At 46.2% G+C, this 22,605-nt stretch overlaps 1 protein-coding gene across 2 annotated transcripts in view; it reads right to left on the minus strand.

Moving 5' to 3' along the window:
• MRPL51 (mitochondrial ribosomal protein L51) overlaps positions 1-22,546 on the minus strand; it is a 42,280-nt gene extending 19,734 nt beyond the window's left edge. Inside the window, exon 1 of one of the 2 annotated variants that reach the window (XM_088480931.1) lies at positions 22,470-22,546. The gene's annotated coding sequence lies outside the window, so the exon portion shown is untranslated. Of the gene's footprint in view, positions 1-22,103; positions 22,211-22,469 lie in introns of those variants that run through there. The other variant, XM_088480930.1, reaches the window with a different exon arrangement.
• Between the last annotated feature and the right edge of the window lie 59 nt (positions 22,547-22,605).

Here is a 22,605-nt window from a genome sequence, read left to right on the forward strand (position 1 = left end):
TCACTGTCACACACTGATCATTACACACAGGAGAAGGGGCACTGCTCAGTCACATCTATACACATCACTGTCACACACTGATCATTACACACAGGAAAAGGGGCACTGCTCAGTCACATCTATACACATCACTGTCACACACTGATCATTACACACAGGAGAAGGGGCACTGCTCAGTCACATCTATACACATCACTGTCACACACTGATCATTACACACAGGAGAAGGGGCACTGCTCAGTCACATCTATACACATCACTGTCACACACTGATCATTACACACAGGAGAAGGGGCACTGCTCAGTCACATATATACACATCACTGTCACACACTGATCATTACACACAGAAGGGGCACTGCTCAGTCACATATATACACATCACTGTCACACACTGATCATTACACACAGGAGAAGGGGCACTGCTCAGTCACATCCATACACATCACTGTCACACACTGATCATTACACACAGAAGAAGGGGCACTGCTCAGTCACATCTATACACATCACTGTCACACACTGATCATTACACACAGGAGAAGGGACACTGCTCAGTCACATATATATACATCACTGTCACACACTGATCATTACACACAGGAGAAGGGGCACTGCTCAGTCACATCTATACACATCACTGTCACACACTGATCATTACACACAGGAGAAGGGGCGCTGCTCAGTCACATCTATACACATCACTGTCACACACTGATCATTACACACAGGAGAAGGGGCACTGCTCAGTCACATCTATACACACATCACTGTCACACACTGATCATTACACACAGGAGAAGGGGCACTGCTCAGTCACATCCATACACATCACTGTCACACACTGATCATTACACACAGAAGAAGGGGCACTGCTCAGTCACATCTATACACATCACTGTCACACACTGATCATTACACACAGGAGAAGGGGCACTGCTCAGTCACATCTATACACATCACTGTCACACACTGATCATTACACACAGGAGAAGGGGCACTGCTCAGTCACATATATATACATCACTGTCACACACTGATCATTACACACAGGAGAAGGGGCACTGCTCAGTCACATCTATACACATCACTGTCACACACTGATCATTACACACAGGAGAAGGGGCACTGCTCAGTCACATCTATACACATCACTGTCACACACTGATCATTACACACAGGAGAAGGGGCACTGCTCAGTCACATCTATACACACATCACTGTCACACACTGATCATTACACACAGGAGAAGGGGCACTGCTCAGTCACATCTATACACATCACTGTCACACACTGATCATTACACACAGGAGAAGGGGCACTGCTCAGTCACATATATACACACATCACTGTCACACACTGATCATTACACACAGGAGAAGGGGCACTGCTCAGTCACATCTATACACATCACTGTCACACACTGATCATTACACACAGGAGAAGGGACACTGCTCAGTCACATATATACACATCACTGTCACACACTGATCATTACGCACAGGAGAAGGGGCACTGCTCAGTCACATCTATACACATCACTGTCACACACTGATCATTACACACAGGAGAAGGGGCACTGCTCAGTCACATCTATACACATCACTGTCACACATTGATCATTACACACAGGAGAAGGGGCACTGCTCAGTCACATCTATACACATCACTGTCACACACTGATGATTACACACGGGAGAAGGGGCACTGCTCAGTCACATATATACACATCACTGTCACACACTGATCATTACACACAGAAGAAGGGGCACTGCTCAGTCACATATATACACATCACTGTCACACACTGATCATTACACACAGGAGAAGGGGCACTGCTCAGTCACATCTATACACATCACTGTCACACACTGATCATTACACACAGGAGAAGGGGCACTGCTCAGTCACATATATACACATCACTGTCACACACTGATCATTACGCATAGGAGAAGGGGCACTGCTCAGTCACATCTATACACATCACTGTCACACACTGATCATTACACACAGGAGAAGGGGCACTGCTCAGTCACATATATACACATCACTGTCACACACTGATCATTACGCACAGGAGAAGAGGCACTGCTCAGTCACATATATACACATCACTGTCACACACTGATCATTACACACAGGAGAAGGGGCACTGCTCAGTCACATATATACACATCACTGTCACACACTGATCATTACACACAGGAGAAGGGGCACTGCTCAGTCACATATATACACACATCACTGTCACACACTGATCATTACACACAGGAGAAGGGGCGCTGCTCAGTCACATATATACACATCACTGTCACACACTGATCATTACACACAGGAGAAGGGGCACTGCTCAGTCACATCTATACACACATCACTGTCACACACTGATCATTACACACAGGAGAAGGGGCACTGCTCAGCACATCTATACACATCACTGTCACACACTGATCATTACACACGGGAGAAGGGGCACTGCTAAGTCACATCTATACACATCACTGTCACACACTGATCATTACACACAGGAGAAGGGGCACTGCACAGTCACATCCATACACATCACTGTCACACACTGATCATTACACACAGGAGAAGGGGCACTGCTCAGTCACATCACTGTCACACACTGATCATTACACACAGGAGAAGGGGCACTGCTCAGTCACATCTATACATACATCACTGTCACACACTGATCATTACGCACAGGAGAAGGGGCACTGCTCAGTCACATCTATACACATCACTGTCACACACTGATCATTACGCACAGGAGAAGGGGCACTGCTCAGTCACATCTATACACATCACTGTCACACACTGATCATTACACACAGGAGAAGCGGCACTGCTCAGTCACATCTATACACATCACTGTCACACACTGATCATTACACACAGGAGAAGGGGCGCTGCTCAGTCACATATATACACATCACTGTCACACACTGATCATTACACACAGGAGAAGGGGCACTGCTCAGTCACATCTATACATACATCACTGTCACACACTGATCATTACGCACAGGAGAAGGGGCACTGCTCAGTCACATCTATACACATCACTGTCACACACTGATCATTACACACAGGAGAAGGGGCACTGCTCAGTCACATCTATACACATCACTGTCACACACTGATCATTACACAAAGGAGAAGGGGCACTGCTCAGTCACATATATACACATCACTGTCACACACTGATCATTACACACAGGAGAAGGGGCACTGCTCAGTCACATCTATACACATCACTGTCACACACTGATCATTACACACAGGAGAAGGGGCACTGCTCAGTCACATCTATACACACATCACTGTCACACACTGATCATTACACACAGGAGAAGGGGCACTGCTCAGTCACATATATACACATCACTGTCACATACTGATCATTACACACAGGAGAAGGGGCACTGCTCAGTCACATATATACACATCACTGTCACACACTGATCATTACACACAGGAGAAGGGGCACTGCTCAGTCACATCTATACACATCACTGTCACACACTGATCATTACACACAGGAGAAGGGGCACTGCTCAGTCACATCTATACACATCACTGTCACACATTGATCATTACACACAGGAGAAGGGGCACTGCTCAGTCACATCTATACACATCACTGTCACACACTGATCATTACACACAGGAGAAGGGGCACTGCTCAGTCACATCTATACACATCACTGTCACACACTGATCATTACACACAGGAGAAGGGACACTGCTCAGTCACTATATACACACATCACTATCACACACTGATCATTACACACAGGAGAAGGGGCACTGCTCAGTCACATATATACACATCACTGTCACACACTGATCATTACACACAGGAGAAGGGGCACTGCTCAGTCACATCTATACACATCACTGTCACACATTGATCATTACACACAGGAGAAGGGGCACTGCTCAGTCACATCTATACACATCACTGTCACACACTGATCATTACACACAGGAGAAGGGGCACTGCTCAGTCACATATATACACATCACTGTCACACACTGATCATTACACACAGGAGAAGGGGCACTGCTCAGTCACATATATACACATCACTGTCACACACTGATCATTACACACAGGAGAAGGGGCACTGCTCAGTCACATATATACACATCACTGTCACACACTGATCATTACACACAGGAGAAGGGGCACTGCTCAGTCACATATACACACATCACTGTCACACACTGATCATTACACACAGGAGAAGGGGCACTGCTCAGTCACATATATACACATCACTGTCACACACTGATCATTACACACAGGAGAAGGGGCACTGCTCAGTCACATATATACACATCACTGTCACACACTGATCATTACACACAGGAGATGGGGCACTGCTCAGTCACATCTATACACATCACTGTCACACACTGATCATTACACACAGGAGAAGGGGCACTGCTCAGTCACATCTATACACATCACTGTCACACACTGATCATTACACACAGGAGAAGGGGCACTGCTCAGTCACATCTATACACATCACTGTCACACACTGATCATTACACACAGGAGAAGGGGCACTGCTCAGTCACATCTATACACATCACTGTCACACACTGATCATTACACACAGGAGAAGGGGCACTGCTCAGTCACATCTATACACATCACTGTCACACACTGATCATTACGCACAGGAGAAGGGGCACTGCTCAGTTACATATACACACATCACTGTCACACACTGATCATTACACACAGGAGAAGGGGCACTGCTCAGTCACATCTATACACATCACTGTCACACACTGATCATTACGCACAGGAGAAGGGGCACTGCTCAGTCACATCTATACACATCACTGTCACACACTGATCATTACACACAGGAGAAGGGGCACTGCTCAGTCACATCTATACACATCACTGTCACACACTGATCATTACACACAGGAGAAGGGGCACTGCTCAGTCACATCTATACACACATCACTGTCACACACTGATCATTACACACAGGAGAAGGGGCACTGCTCAGTCACATATACACATCACTGTCACACACTGATCATTACACACAGGAGAAGGGGCACTGCTCAGTCACATCTATACACATCACTGTCACACACTGATCATTACACACAGGAGAAGAGGCACTGCTCAGTCACATCTATACACACATCACTGTCAAACACTGATCATTACACACAGGAGAAGGGGCACTGCTCAGTCACATATATACACATCACTGTCACACACTGATCATTACACACAGGAGAAGGGGCACTGCTCAGTCACATCTATACACATCACTGTCACACACTGATCATTACACACAGGAGAAGGGGCACTGCTCAGTCACATATACACACATCACTGTCACACACTGATCATTACACACGGGAGAAGGGGCACTGCTCAGTCACATATATACACATCACTGTCACACACTGATCATTACACACAGGAGAAGGGGCACTGCTCAGTCACATATACACACATCACTGTCACACACTGATCATTACACACAGGAGAAGGGGCACTGCTCAGTCACATCTATACACATCACTGTCACACACTGATCATTACACACAGGAGAAGGGGCACTGCTCAGTCACATCTATACACATCACTGTCACACACTGATCATTACGCACAGGAGAAGGGGCACTGCTCAGTCACATATATACACATCACTGTCACACTGATCATTACACACAGGAGAAGGGGCACTGCTCAGTCACATCTATACACATCACTGTCACACACTGATCATTACGCACAGGAGAAGGGGCACTGCTCAGTCACATCTATACACATCACTGTCACACACTGATCATTACACACAGGAGAAGGGGCACTGCTCAGTCACATCACTGTCACACACTGATCATTACACACAGGAGAAGGGGCACTGCTCAGTCACATATATACACATCACTGTCACACACTGATCATTACACACAGAAGAAGGGGCACTGCTCAGTCACATCTATACACATCACTGTCACACACTGATCATTACACACAGGAGAAGGGGCACTGCTCAGTCACATCTATACACATCACTGTCACACACTGATCATTACACACAGGAGAAGGGGCACTGCTCAGTCACATCTATACACATCACTGTCACACACTGATCATTACACAGAGGAGAAGGGGCACTGCTCATTCACATATACACATCACTGTCACACACTGATCAATACACACAGGAGAAGAGGCACTGCTCAGTCACATATATACACATCACTGTCACACACTGATCATTACACACAGGAGAAGGGGCGCTGCTCAGTCACATATATACACATCACTGTCACACACTGATCATTACACACAGGAGAAGGGGCACTGCTCAGTCACATCACTGTCACACACTGATCATTACACACAGGAGAAGGGGCACTGCTCAGTCACATCTATACACATCACTGTCACACACTGATCATTACGCACAGGAGAAGGGGCACTGCTCAGTCACATCTATACACATCACTGTCACACACTGATCATTACACACAGGAGAAGGGGCACTGCTCAGTCACATCTATACACATCACTGTCACACACTGATCATTACACACAGGAGAAGGGGCGCTGCTCAGTCACATATATACACATCACTGTCACACACTGATCATTACACACAGGAGAAGGGGCACTGCTCAGTCACATCTATACATACATCACTGTCACACACTGATCATTACGCACAGGAGAAGGGGCACTGCTCAGTCACATCTATACACATCACTGTCACACACTGATCATTACACACAGGAGAAGGGGCACTGCTCAGTCACATCTATACACATCACTGTCACACACTGATCATTACACAAAGGAGAAGGGGCACTGCTCAGTCACATATATACACATCACTGTCACACACTGATCATTACACACAGGAGAAGGGGCGCTGCACAGTCACATCTATACACATCACTGTCACACATTGATCATTACACACAGGAGAAGGGGCACTGCTCAGTCACATATATACACATCACTGTCACACACTGATCATTACACACAGGAGAAGGGGCACTGCTCAGTCACATATATACACATCACTGTCACACACTGATCATTACACACAGGAGAAGGGGCACTGCTCAGTCACATCTATACACATCACTGTCACACACTGATCATTACACACAGGAGAAGGGGCACTGCTCAGTCACATATATACACATCACTGTCACACATTGATCATTACACACAGGAGAAGGGGCACTGCTCAGTCACATCTATACACATCACTGTCACACACTGATCATTACACACAGGAGAAGGGGCACTGCTCAGTCACATCTATACACATCACTGTCACACACTGATCATTACACACAGGAGAAGGGGCACTGCTCAGTCACATCTATACACATCACTGTCACACATTGATCATTACACACAGGAGAAGGGGCACTGCTCAGTCACATATATACACATCACTGTCACACACTGATCATTACACACGGGAGAAGGGGCACTGCTCAGTCACATATATACACATCACTGTCACACACTGATCATTACACACAGGAGAAGGGGCACTGCTCAGTCACATCTATACACATCACTGTCACACACTGATCATTACACACAGGAGAAGGGGCACTGCTCAGTCACATCTATACACATCACTGTCACACATTGATCATTACACACAGGAGAAGGGGCACTGCTCAGTCACATATATACACATCACTTTCACACACTGATCATTACACACGGGAGAAGGGGCACTGCTCAGTCACATATATACACATCACTGTCACACACTGATCATTACACACAGGAGAAGGGGCACTGCTCAGTCACATATATACACATCACTGTCACACACTGATCATTACACACAGGAGAAGGGGCACTGCTCAGTCACATATATACACATCACTGTCACACACTGATCATTACACACAGGAGAAGGGGCACTGCTCAGTCACATATATACACATCACTGTCACACACTGATCATTACACACAGGAGAAGGGGCACTGCTCAGTCACATCTATACACATCACTGTCACACACTGATCATTACACACAGGAGAAGGGACACTGCTCAGTCACATCTATACACACATCACTGTCACACACTGATCATTACACACAGGAGAAGGGGCACTGCTCATTCACATATATACACACATCACTGTCACACACTGATCATTACACACAGGAGAAGGGGCACTGCTCAGTCACATATATACACATCACTGTCACACACTGATCATTACACACAGGAGAAGGGGCACTGCTCAGTCACATATATACACATCACTGTCACACACTGATCATTACACACAGGAGAAGGGGCACTGCTCAGTCACATATATACACATCACTGTCACACACTGATCATTACACACAAGAGAAGGGGCACTGCTCAGTCACATCTATACACATCACTGTCACACACTGATCATTACACACAGGAGAAGGGGCACTGCTCAGTCACATCTATACACATCACTGTCACACACTGATCATTACACACAGGAGAAGGGGCACTGCTCAGTCACATCTATACACATCACTGTCACACACTGATCATTACACACAGGAGAAGGGGCACTGCTCAGTCACATCTATACACATCACTGTCACACACTGATCATTACACACAGGAGAAGGGGCACTGCTCAGTCACATCTATACACATCACTCTCACACACTGATCATTACGCACAGGAGAAGGGGCACTGCTCAGTTACATATACACACATCACTGTCACACACTGATCATTACACACAGGAGAAGGGGCACTGCTCAGTCACATCTATACACATCACTGTCACACACTGATCATTACGCACAGGAGAAGGGGCACTGCTCAGTCACATCTATACACATCACTGTCACACACTGATCATTACACACAGGAGAAGGGGCACTGCTCAGTCACATCTATACACATCACTGTCACACACTGATCATTACACACAGGAGAAGGGGCACTGCTCAGTCACATCTATACACATCACTGTCACACATTGATCATTACACACAGGAGAAGGGGCACTGCTCAGTCACATCTATACACATCACTGTCACACACTGATCATTACACACAGGAGAAGGGACACTGCTCAGTCACATCTATACACACATCACTGTCACACACTGATCATTACACACAGGAGAAGGGGCACTGCTCATTCACATATATACACATCACTGTCACACACTGATCATTACACACAGGAGAAGGGGCACTGCTCAGTCACATATATACACATCACTGTCACACACTGATCATTACACACAGGAGAAGGGGCACTGCTCAGTCACATCTATACACATCACTGTCACACACTGATCATTACACACAGGAGAAGGGGCACTGCTCAGTCACATCTATACACATCACTGTCACACACTGATCATTACACACAGGAGAAGGGGCACTGCTCAGTCACATCTATACACATCACTGTCACACACTGATCATTACACACAGGAGAAGGGGCACTGCTCAGTCACATCTATACACATCACTGTCACACACTGATCATTACGCACAGGAGAAGGGGCACTGCTCAGTCACATCTATACACATCACTGTCACACATTGATCATTACACACAGGAGAAGGGGCACTGCTCAGTCACATCTATACACATCACTGTCACACACTGATCATTACACACAGGAGAAGGGGCACTGCTCAGTCACATCTATACACATCACTGTCACACACTGATCATTACACACAGGAGAAGGGGCACTGCTCAGTCACATCTATACACATCACTGTCACACATTGATCATTACACACAGGAGAAGGGGCACTGCTCAGTCACATATATACACATCACTGTCACACACTGATCATTACACACGGGAGATGGGGCACTGCTCAGTCACATATATACACATCACTGTCACACACTGATCATTACACACAGGAGAAGGGGCACTGCTCAGTCACATCTATACACATCACTGTCACACACTGATCATTACACACAGGAGAAGGGGCACTGCTCAGTCACATCTATACACATCACTGTCACACACTGATCATTACACACAGGAGAAGGGGCACTGCTCAGTCACATCTATACACATCACTGTCACACATTGATCATTACACACAGGAGAAGGGGCACTGCTCAGTCACATCTATACACATCACTGTCACACATTGATCATTACACACAGGAGAAGGGGCACTGCTCAGTCACATATATACACATCACTGTCACACACTGATCATTACACACAGGAGAAGGGGCACTGCTCAGTCACATCTATACACATCACTGTCACACACTGATCATTACACACAGGAGAAGGGACACTGCTCAGTCACATCTATACACACATCACTGTCACACACTGATCATTACACACAGGAGAAGGGGCACTGCTCAGTCACATATATACACATCACTGTCACACACTGATCATTACACACAGGAGAAGGGGCACTGCTCAGTCACATATATACACATCACTGTCACACACTGATCATTACACACAGGAGAAGGGGCACTGCTCAGTCACATCTATACACATCACTGTCACACACTGATCATTACACACAGGAGAAGGGGCACTGCTCAGTCACATATATACACATCACTGTCACACACTGATCATTACGCACAGGAGAAGGGGCACTGCTCAGTCACATCTATACACATCACTGTCACACACTGATCATTACGCACAGGAGAAGGGGCACTGCTCAGTCACATCTATACACATCACTGTCACACACTGATCATTACGCACAGGAGAAGGGGCACTGCTCAGTTACATATACACACATCACTGTCACACACTGATCATTACACACAGGAGAAGGGGCACTGCTCAGTCACATCTATACACATCACTGTCACACACTGATCATTACGCACAGGAGAAGGGGCACTGCTCAGTCACATCTATACACATCACTGTCACACACTGATCATTACACACAGGAGAAGGGGCACTGCTCAGTCACATCTATACACATCACTGTCACACACTGATCATTACACACAGGAGAAGGGGCACTGCTCAGTCACATCTATACACACATCACTGTCACACACTGATCATTACACACAGGAGAAGGGGCACTGCTCAGTCACATATACACATCACTGTCACACACTGATCATTACACACAGGAGAAGGGGCACTGCTCAGTCACATCTATACACATCACTGTCACACACTGATCATTACACACAGGAGAAGAGGCACTGCTCAGTCACATCTATACACACATCACTGTCAAACACTGATCATTACACACAGGAGAAGGGGCACTGCTCAGTCACATCTATACACATCACTGTCACACACTGATCATTACACACAGGAGAAGGGGCACTGCTCAGTCACATATACACACATCACTGTCACACACTGATCATTACACACGGGAGAAGGGGCACTGCTCAGTCACATATATACACATCACTGTCACACACTGATCATTACACACAGGAGAAGGGGCACTGCTCAGTCACATATACACACATCACTGTCACACACTGATCATTACACACAGGAGAAGGGGCACTGCTCAGTCACATCTATACACATCACTGTCACACACTGATCATTACACACAGGAGAAGGGGCACTGCTCAGTCACATCTATACACATCACTGTCACACACTGATCATTACACACAGGAGAAGGGGCACTGCTCAGTCACATCACTGTCACACACTGATCATTACACACAGGAGAAGGGGCACTGCTCAGTCAATTCTATACACATCACTGTCACACACTGATCATTACACACGGGAGAAGGGGCACTGCTAAGTCACATCTATACACATCACTGTCACACACTGATCATTACACACAGGAGAAGGGGCACTGCACAGTCACATCCATACACATCACTGTCACACACTGATCATTACACACAGGAGAAGGGGCACTGCTCAGTCACATCTATACACATCACTGTCACACTGATCATTACACACAGGAGAAGGGGCACTGCTCAGTCACATCTATACACATCACTGTCACACACTGATCATTACGCACAGGAGAAGGGGCGCTGCTCAGTCACATCTATACACATCACTGTCACACTGATCATTACACACAGGAGAAGGGGCACTGCTCAGTCACATCTATACACATCACTGTCACACACTGATCATTACACACAGGAGAAGGGGCACTGCTCAGTCACATCACTGTCACACACTGATCATTACACACAGGAGAAGGGGCACTGCTCAGTCACATCTATACACATCACTGTCACACACTGATCATTACACACAGAAGAAGGGGCACTGCTCAGTCACATCGATACACATCACTGTCACACACTGATCATTACACACAGGAGAAGGGGCACTGCTCAGTCACATCTATACACATCACTGTCACACACTGATCATTACACACAGGAGAAGAGGCACTGCTCAGTCACATATATACACATCACTGTCACACATTGATCATTACACACAGGAGAAGGGGCGCTGCTCAGTCACATCTATACACACATCACTGTCACACACTGATCATTACACACAGGAGAAGGGGCACTGCTCAGTCACATATATACACATCACTGTCACACACTGATCATTACACACAGGAGAAGGGGCACTGCTCAGTCACATATATACACACATCACTGTCACACACTGATCATTACACACAGGAGAAGGGGCACTGCTCAGTCACATATACACACATCACTGTCACACACTGATCATTACACACAGGAGAAGGGGCACTGCTCAGTCACATCTATACACATCACTGTCACACACTGATCATTACACACAGGAGAAGGGACACTGCTCAGTCACATCTATACACATCACTGTCACACACTGATCATTACACACAGGAGAAGGGGCACTGCTCAGTCACATCTATACACATCACTGTCACACACTGATAATTACACACAGGAGAAGGGGCACTGCTCAGTCACTATATACACATCACTGTCACACACTGATCATTACACACAGGAGAAGGGGCACTGCTCAGTCACATCTATACACATCACTGTCACACACTGATCATTACACAGAGGAGAAGGGGCACTGCTCAGTCACATCTATACACATCACTGTCACACACTGATCATTACACACAGGAGAAGAGGCACTGCTCAGTCACATATACACATCACTGTCACACACTGATCATTACGCACAGGAGAAGGGGCACTGCTCAGTCACATATATATACACATCACTGTCACACACTGATCATTACGCACAGGAGAAGGGGCACTGCTCAGTCACATATATACACACATCACTGTCACACACTGATCATTACACACAGGAGAAGGGGCACTGCTCAGTCACATCTATACACATCACTGTCACACACTGATCATTACACACAGGAGAAGGGGCACTGCTCAGTCACATATATACACATCACTGTCACACTGATCATTACACACAGGAGAAGGGGCACTGCTCAGTCACATATATACACATCACTGTCACACTGATCATTATACACAGGAGAAGGGGCACTGCTCAGTCACATATATACACATCACTGTCACACACTGATCATTACACACAGGAGAAGGGGCACTGCTCAGTCACATCTATACACATCACTGTCACACACTGATCATTACACACAGGAGAAGGGGCACTGCTCAGTCACATCTATACACATCACTGTCACACACTGATCATTACACACAGGAGAAGGGGCACTGCTCAGTCACATATATATACACATCACTGTCACACACTGATCATTACACACAGGAGAAGGGGCACTGCTCAGTCACATCTATACACATCACTGTCACACACTGATCATTACACACAGGAGAAGGGGCACTGCTCAGTCACATATACACAAATCACTGTCACACACTGATCATTACACACAGGAGAAGGGGCACTGCTCAGTCACATATATACACACATCACTGTCACACACTGATCATTACACACAGGAGAAGGGGCACTGCTCAGTCACATATACACACATCACTGTCACACACTGATCATTACACACAGGAGAAGGGGCACTGCTCAGTCACATCTATACACATCACTGTCACACACTGATCATTACACACAGGAGAAGGGGCACTGCTCAGTCACATATATACACATCACTGTCACACACTGATCATTACACACAGGAGAAGGGGCACTGCTCAGTCACTATATACACATCACTGTCACACACTGATCATTACACACAGGAGAAGGGGCACTGCTCAGTCACATATATACACATCACTGTCACACACTGATCATTACACACAGGAGAAGGGGCACTGCTCAGTCACATATATACACATCACTGTCACACACTGATCATTACACACAGGAGAAGGGGCACTGCTCAGTCACATCTATACACATCACTGTCACACACTGATCATTACACACAGGAGAAGGGGCACTGCTCAGTCACATATATACACATCACTGTCACACACTGATCATTACACACAGGAGAAGGGGCGCTGCTCAGTCACATATATACACACATCACTGTCACACACTGATCATTACACACAGGAGAAGGGGCACTGCTCAGTCACATATATACACATCACTGTCACACACTGATCATTACACACAGGAGAAGGGGCACTGCTCAGTCACATCTATACACATCACTGTCACACACTGATCATTACACACAGGAGAAGGGGCACTGCTCAGTCACATATATATACACATCACTGTCACACACTGATCATTACACACAGGAGATGGGGCACTGCTCAGTCACATATATACACATCACTGTCACACACTGATCATTACACACAGGAGAAGGGGCACTGCTCAGTCACTATATACACATCACTGTCACACACTGATCATTACACACAGGAGAAGGGGCACTGCTCAGTCACATCTATACACATCACTGTCACACACTGATCATTACACACAGGAGAAGGGGCACTGCTCAGTCACATCTATACACATCACTGTCACACACTGATCATTACACACAGGAGAAGGGGCACTGCTCAGTCACATATATATACACATCACTGTCACACACTGATCATTACACACAGGAGAAGGGGCACTGCTCAGTCACTATATACACATCACTGTCACACACTGATCATTACACACAGGAGAAGGGGCACTGCTCAGTCACATATACACACATCACTGTCACACACTGATCATTACACACAGGAGAAGGGGCACTGCTCAGTCACATATATACACATCACTGTCACACACTGATCATTACACACAGGAGAAGGGGCACTGCTCAGTCACATCTATACACATCACTGTCACACACTGATCATTACACACAGGAGAAGGGGCACTGCTCAGTCACATCTATACACATCACTGTCACACACTGATCATTACACACAGGAGAAGGGGCACTGCTCAGTCACATCTATACACATCACTGTCACACACTGATCATTACACACAGGAGAAGGGGCGCTGCTCAGTCACATATATACACACATCACTGTCACACACTGATCATTACACACAGGAGAAGGGGCACTGCTCAGTCACATCTATACACATCACTGTCACACACTGATCATTACACACAGGAGAAGGGGCACTGCTCAGTCACATCTATACACATCACTGTCACACACTGATCATTACACACAGGAGAAGGGGCACTGCTCAGTCACATATATATACACATCACTGTCACACACTGATCATTACACACAGGAGAAGGGGCACTGCTCAGTCACATATATACACATCACTGTCACACACTGATCATTACACACAGGAGAAGGGGCACTGCTCAGTCACATCTATACACACATCACTGTCACACACTGATCATTACACACAGGAGAAGGGGCACTGCTCATTCACATCTATACACATCACTGTCACACACTGATCATTACACACAGGAGAAGAGGCACTGCTCAGTCACATCCATACACATCACTGTCACACACTGATCATTACACACAGGAGAAGGGGCACTGCTCAGTCACATCTATACACATCACTGTCACACACTGATCATTACACACAGGAGAAGGGGCACTGCTCAGTCACATATACACATCACTGTCACACACTGATCATTACACAGGAGAAGGGGCACTGCTCAGTCACATATATACACATCACTGTCACACACTGATCATTACACACAGGAGAAGGGGCACTGCTCAGTCACATATATACACATCACTGTCACACACTGATCATTACACACAGGAGATGGGGCACTGCTCAGTCACATCTATACACACATCACTGTCACACACTGATCATTACACACAGGAGAAGGGGCACTGCTCAGTCACATCACTGTCACACACTGATCATTACACACAGGAGAAGGGGCACTGCTCATTCACATCTATACACATCACTGTCACACACTGATCATTACACACAGGAGAAGGGGCGCTGCTCAGTCACATATATACACACATCACTGTCACACACTGATCATTACACACAGGAGAAGGGGCGCTGCTCAGTCACATATATACACACATCACTGTCACACACTGATCATTACACACAGGAGAAGGGGCACTGCTCAGTCACATATACACACATCACTGTCACACACTGATCATTACACACAGGAGAAGGGGCACTGCTCAGTCACATCTATACACATCACTGTCACACACTGATCATTACACACAGGAGAAGGGGCACTGCTCAGTCACATATATACACATCACTGTCACACACTGATCATTACACACAGGAGAAGGGGCACTGCTCAGTCACATCTATACACATCACTGTCACACACTGATCATTATACACAGGAGAAGGGGCACTGCTCAGTCACATATATATACACATCACTGTCACACACTGATCATTACACACAGGAGAAGGGGCACTGCTCAGTCACTATATACACATCACTGTCACACACTGATCATTACACACAGGAGAAGGGGCACTGCTCAGTCACATCTATACACATCACTGTCACACACTGATCATTACACACAGGAGAAGGGGCACTGCTCAGTCACATATATACACATCACTGTCACACACTGATCACTACACACAGGAGAAGGGGCACTGCTCAGTCACATCTATACACATCACTGTCACACACTGATCATTACACACAGGAGAAGGGGCACTGCTCAGTCACATCTATACACATCACTGTCACACACTGATCATTACACACAGGAGAAGGGGCACTGCTCAGTCACATATATATACACATCACTGTCACACACTGATCATTACACACAGGAGAAGGGGCACTGCTCAGTCACTATATACACATCACTGTCACACACTGATCATTACACACAGGAAAAGGGGCACTGCTCAGTCACATATATACACATCACTGTCACACACTGATCATTACACACAGGAGAAGGGGCACTGCTCAGTCACATATATACACATCACTGTCACACACTGATCATTACACACAGGAGAAGGGGCACTGCTCATTCACATCTATACACATCACTGTCACACACTGATCACTACACACAGGAGAAGGGGCACTGCTCAGTCACTATATACACATCACTGTCACACACTGATCATTACACACAGGAGAAGGGGCACTGCTCAGTCACATATATACACATCACTGTCACACACTGATAATTACACACAGGAGAAGGGGCACTGCTCAGTCACATATATACACACATCACTGTCACACACTGATCATTACACACAGGAGAAGGGGCACTGCTCAGTCACATATACACACATCACTGTCACACACTGATCATTACACACAGGAGAAGGGGCACTGCTCAGTCACATATACACACATCACTGTCACACACTGATCATTACACACAGGAGAAGGGGCACTGCTCAGTCACATCTATACACATCACTGTCACACACTGATCATTATACACAGGAGAAGGGGCACTGCTCAGTCACATATATATACACATCACTGTCACACACTGATCATTACACACAGGAGAAGGGGCACTGCTCAGTCACTATATACACATCACTGTCACACACTGATCATTACACACAGGAGAAGGGGCACTGCTCAGTCACTATATACACATCACTGTCACACACTGATCACTACACACAGGAGAAGGGGCACTGCTCAGTCACATCTATACACATCACTGTCACACACTGATCATTACACACAGGAGAAGGGGCACTGCTCAGTCACATATATACACATCACTGTCACACACTGATCACTACACACAGGAGAAGGGGCACTGCTCAGTCACATCTATACACATCACTGTCACACACTGATCATTACACACAGGAGAAGGGGCACTGCTCAGTCACATATATACACATCACTGTCACACACTGATCACTACACACAGGAGAAGGGGCACTGCTCAGTCACATCTATACACATCACTGTCACACACTGATCATTACACACAGGAGAAGGGGCACTGCTCAGTCACATATATATACACATCACTGTCACACACTGATCATTACACACAGGAGAAGGGGCACTGCTCAGTCACTATATACACATCACTGTCACACACTGATCATTACACACAGGAGAAGGGGCACTGCTCAGTCACTATATACACATCACTGTCACACACTGATCACTACACACAGGAGAAGGGGCACTGCTCAGTCACATCTATACACATCACTGTCACACACTGATCATTACACACAGGAGAAGGGACACTGCTCAGTCACATCTATACACATCACTGTCACACTGATCATTACACACAGGAGAAGGGGCACTGCTCAGTCACATATACACACATCACTGTCACACACTGATCATTACACACAGGAGAAGGGGCACTGCTCAGTCACATATATACACACATCACTGTCACACACTGATCATTACACACAGGAGAAGGGGCACTGCTCAGTCACATATACACACATCACTGTCACACACTGATCATTACACACAGGAGAAGGGGCACTGCTCAGTCACATCTATACACATCACTGTCACACACTGATCATTACACACAGTAGAAGGGGCGCTGCTCAGTCACATATATACACATCACTGTCACACACTGATCATTACACACAGGAGAAGGGGCACTGCTCAGTCACATCTATACACATCACTGTCACACACTGATCATTACACACAGGAGAAGGGGCACTGCTCAGTCACATATATATACACATCACTGTCACACACTGATCATTACACACAGGAGAAGGGGCACTGCTCAGTCACTATATACACATCACTGTCACACACTGATCATTACACACAGGAGAAGGGGCACTGCTCAGTCACATATACACATCACTGTCACACACTGATCATTACACACAGGAGAAGGGGCACTGCTCAGTCACATCTATACACATCACTGTCACACACTGATCATTACACACAGGAGAAGGGGCACTGCTCAGTCACATATATACATCACTGTCACACACTGATCATTACACACAGGAGAAGGGGCACTGCTCAGTCACTATATACACATCACTGTCACACACTGATCATTACACACAGGAGAAGGGGCACTGCTCAGTCACATATATACACATCACTGTCACACACTGATCATTACACACAGGAGAAGGGGCACTGCTCAGTCACATCTATACACATCACTGTCACACACTGATCATTACACACAGGAGAAGGGGCACTGCTCAGTCACATATACACACATCACTGTCACACACTGATCATTACACACAGGAGAAGGGGCACTGCTCAGTCACATATATACACACATCACTGTCACACACTGATCATTACACACAGGAGAAGGGGCACTGCTCAGTCACATATACACACATCACTGTCACACACTGATCATTACACACAGGAGAAGGGGCACTGCTCAGTCACATCACTGTCACACACTGATCATTACACACAGGAGAAGGGGCACTGCTCATTCACATCTATACACATCACTGTCACACACTGATCATTACACACAGGAGAAGGGGCACTGCTCAGTCACATATACACACATCACTGTCACACACTGATCATTACACACAGGAGAAGGGGCACTGCTCAGTCACATATACACACATCACTGTCACACACTGATCATTACACACAGGAGAAGGGGCACTGCTCAGTCACATATATACACACATCACTGTCACACACTGATCATTACACACAGGAGAAGGGGCACTGCTCAGTCACATATACACACATCACTGTCACACACTGATCATTACACACAGGAGAAGGGGCACTGCTCAGTCACATCACTGTCACACACTGATCATTACACACAGGAGAAGGGGCACTGCTCATTCACATCTATACACATCACTGTCACACACTGATCATTACACACAGGAGAAGGGGCACTGCTCAGTCACATATATACACACATCACTGTCACACACTGATCATTACACACAGGAGAAGGGGCACTGCTCAGTCACATATATACACATCACTGATCATTACACACAGGAGAAGGGGCACTGCTCAGTCACATCTATACACATCACTGTCACACACTGATCATTATACACAGGAGAAGGGGCACTGCTCAGTCACATATATATACACATCACTGTCACACACTGATCATTACACACAGGAGAAGGGGCACTGCTCAGTCACATCTATACACATCACTGTCACACACTGATCATTACACACAGGAGAAGGGGCACTGCTCAGTCACATATATACACATCACTGTCACACACTGATCATTACACACAGGAGAAGGGGCACTGCTCAGTCACATCTATACACATCACTGTCACACACTGATCATTACACACAGGAGAAGGGGCACTGCTCAGTCACATATATACACATCACTGTCACACACTGATCATTACACACAGGAGAAGGGGCACTGCTCAGTCACATATATACACATCACTGTCACACACTGATCATTACACACAGGAGAAGGGGCACTGCTCAGTCACATCTATACACATCACTGTCACACACTGATCATTACACACAGGAGAAGGGGCACTGCTCAGTCACATATATACACATCACTGTCACACACTGATCATTACACACAGGAGAAGGGGCACTGCTCAGTCACATATATACACATCACTGTCACACACTGATCATTACACACAGGAGAAGGGGCACTGCTCAGTCACATCTATACACATCACTGTCACACACTGATCATTACACACAGGAGAAGGGGCACTGCTCAGTCACATCTATACACATCACTGTCACACACTGATCATTACACAGAGGAGAAGGGGCACTGCTCAGTCACATCTATACACATCACTGTCACACACTGATCATTACACACAGGAGAAGGGACACTGCTCAGTCACATATATACACATCACTGTCACACACTGATCATTACACACAGGAGAAGGGGCACTGCTCAGTCACATATATACACATCACTGTCACACACTGATCATTACACACAGGAGAAGGGGCACTGCTCAGTCACATATATACACATCACTGTCACACACTGATCATTACACACAGGAGAAGGGGCACTGCTCAGTCACATCTATACACATCACTGTCACACACTGATCATTACACACAGGAGAAGGGGCACTGCTCAGTCACATCTATACACATCACTGTCACACACTGATCATTACACACAGGAGAAGGGGCACTGCTCAGTCACATCTATACACATCACTGTCACACACTGATCATTACACACAGGAGAAGGGGCACTGCTCAGTCACATCTATACACATCACTGTCACACACTGATCATTACACACAGGAGAAGGGGCACTGCTCAGTCACATATATACACATCACTGTCACACACTGATCATTACACACAGGAGAAGGGGCACTGCTCAGTCACATCTATACACATCACTGTCACACACTGATCATTACACACAGGAGAAGGGGCACTGCTCAGTCACATATATACACATCACTGTCACACACTGATCATTACACACAGGAGAAGGGGCACTGCTCAGTCACATATATACACATCACTGTCACACACTGATCATTACACACAGGAGAAGGGGCACTGCTCAGTCACATCACTGTCACACACTGATCATTACACACAGGAGAAGGGGCACTGCTCAGTCACATCCATATAACACTTTGGCAGGTGCTGGGAATCACGACCTGGCCTGTCCCTGTCCCCGGTGTAAAGTGACGCCCAGTAACAGATACACTGACCTGTCTGCTACCTCTGCTCCGATCACAGGTCACCTGGTGCTGCTCAGAGAAGCCGCCATATTGCTCTCCGAGAAGCCACGCCCCCAATACCAATACAGCAAGGTTTATGACCACTAGAGTTGATGTTTTGGCCATTTTGTTGTAGACACAGTTCTTGGAAAGCTGCCTGAGAGACAGCAACAGCGCCCCCGCGTGTCTGGAAAGCTGCACGCCACTTCTCCTATATAGAGGCTATCATTGTGCAAGTTTTATCATAGCTTCCATAGACTGGATATTATAAATTATTATTATTATTATTATTATTATTATTATTATTATTATTATTATTATTATTATCATCTGCCCTTTAAACCACATATTCAGTACCTTTCGCAGTTCTGCAGTCACCTTCTCAGAAATAACGCCTCTCCTTCAGTCTGTCCTCAATGCTGCTGCCCAAATAATTTCCCTTTTCAAATGTACTACATCTGCCTCCCCTCTCCTACAAGCCCTACACTGGCTC

This window comes from Taudactylus pleione, unplaced genomic scaffold (genome assembly GCF_031769625.1).
Source record: "Taudactylus pleione unplaced genomic scaffold, aTauple2 ptg000258l, whole genome shotgun sequence".
In the NCBI taxonomy this organism is placed as follows: domain Eukaryota; kingdom Metazoa; phylum Chordata; class Amphibia; order Anura; family Myobatrachidae; genus Taudactylus; species Taudactylus pleione.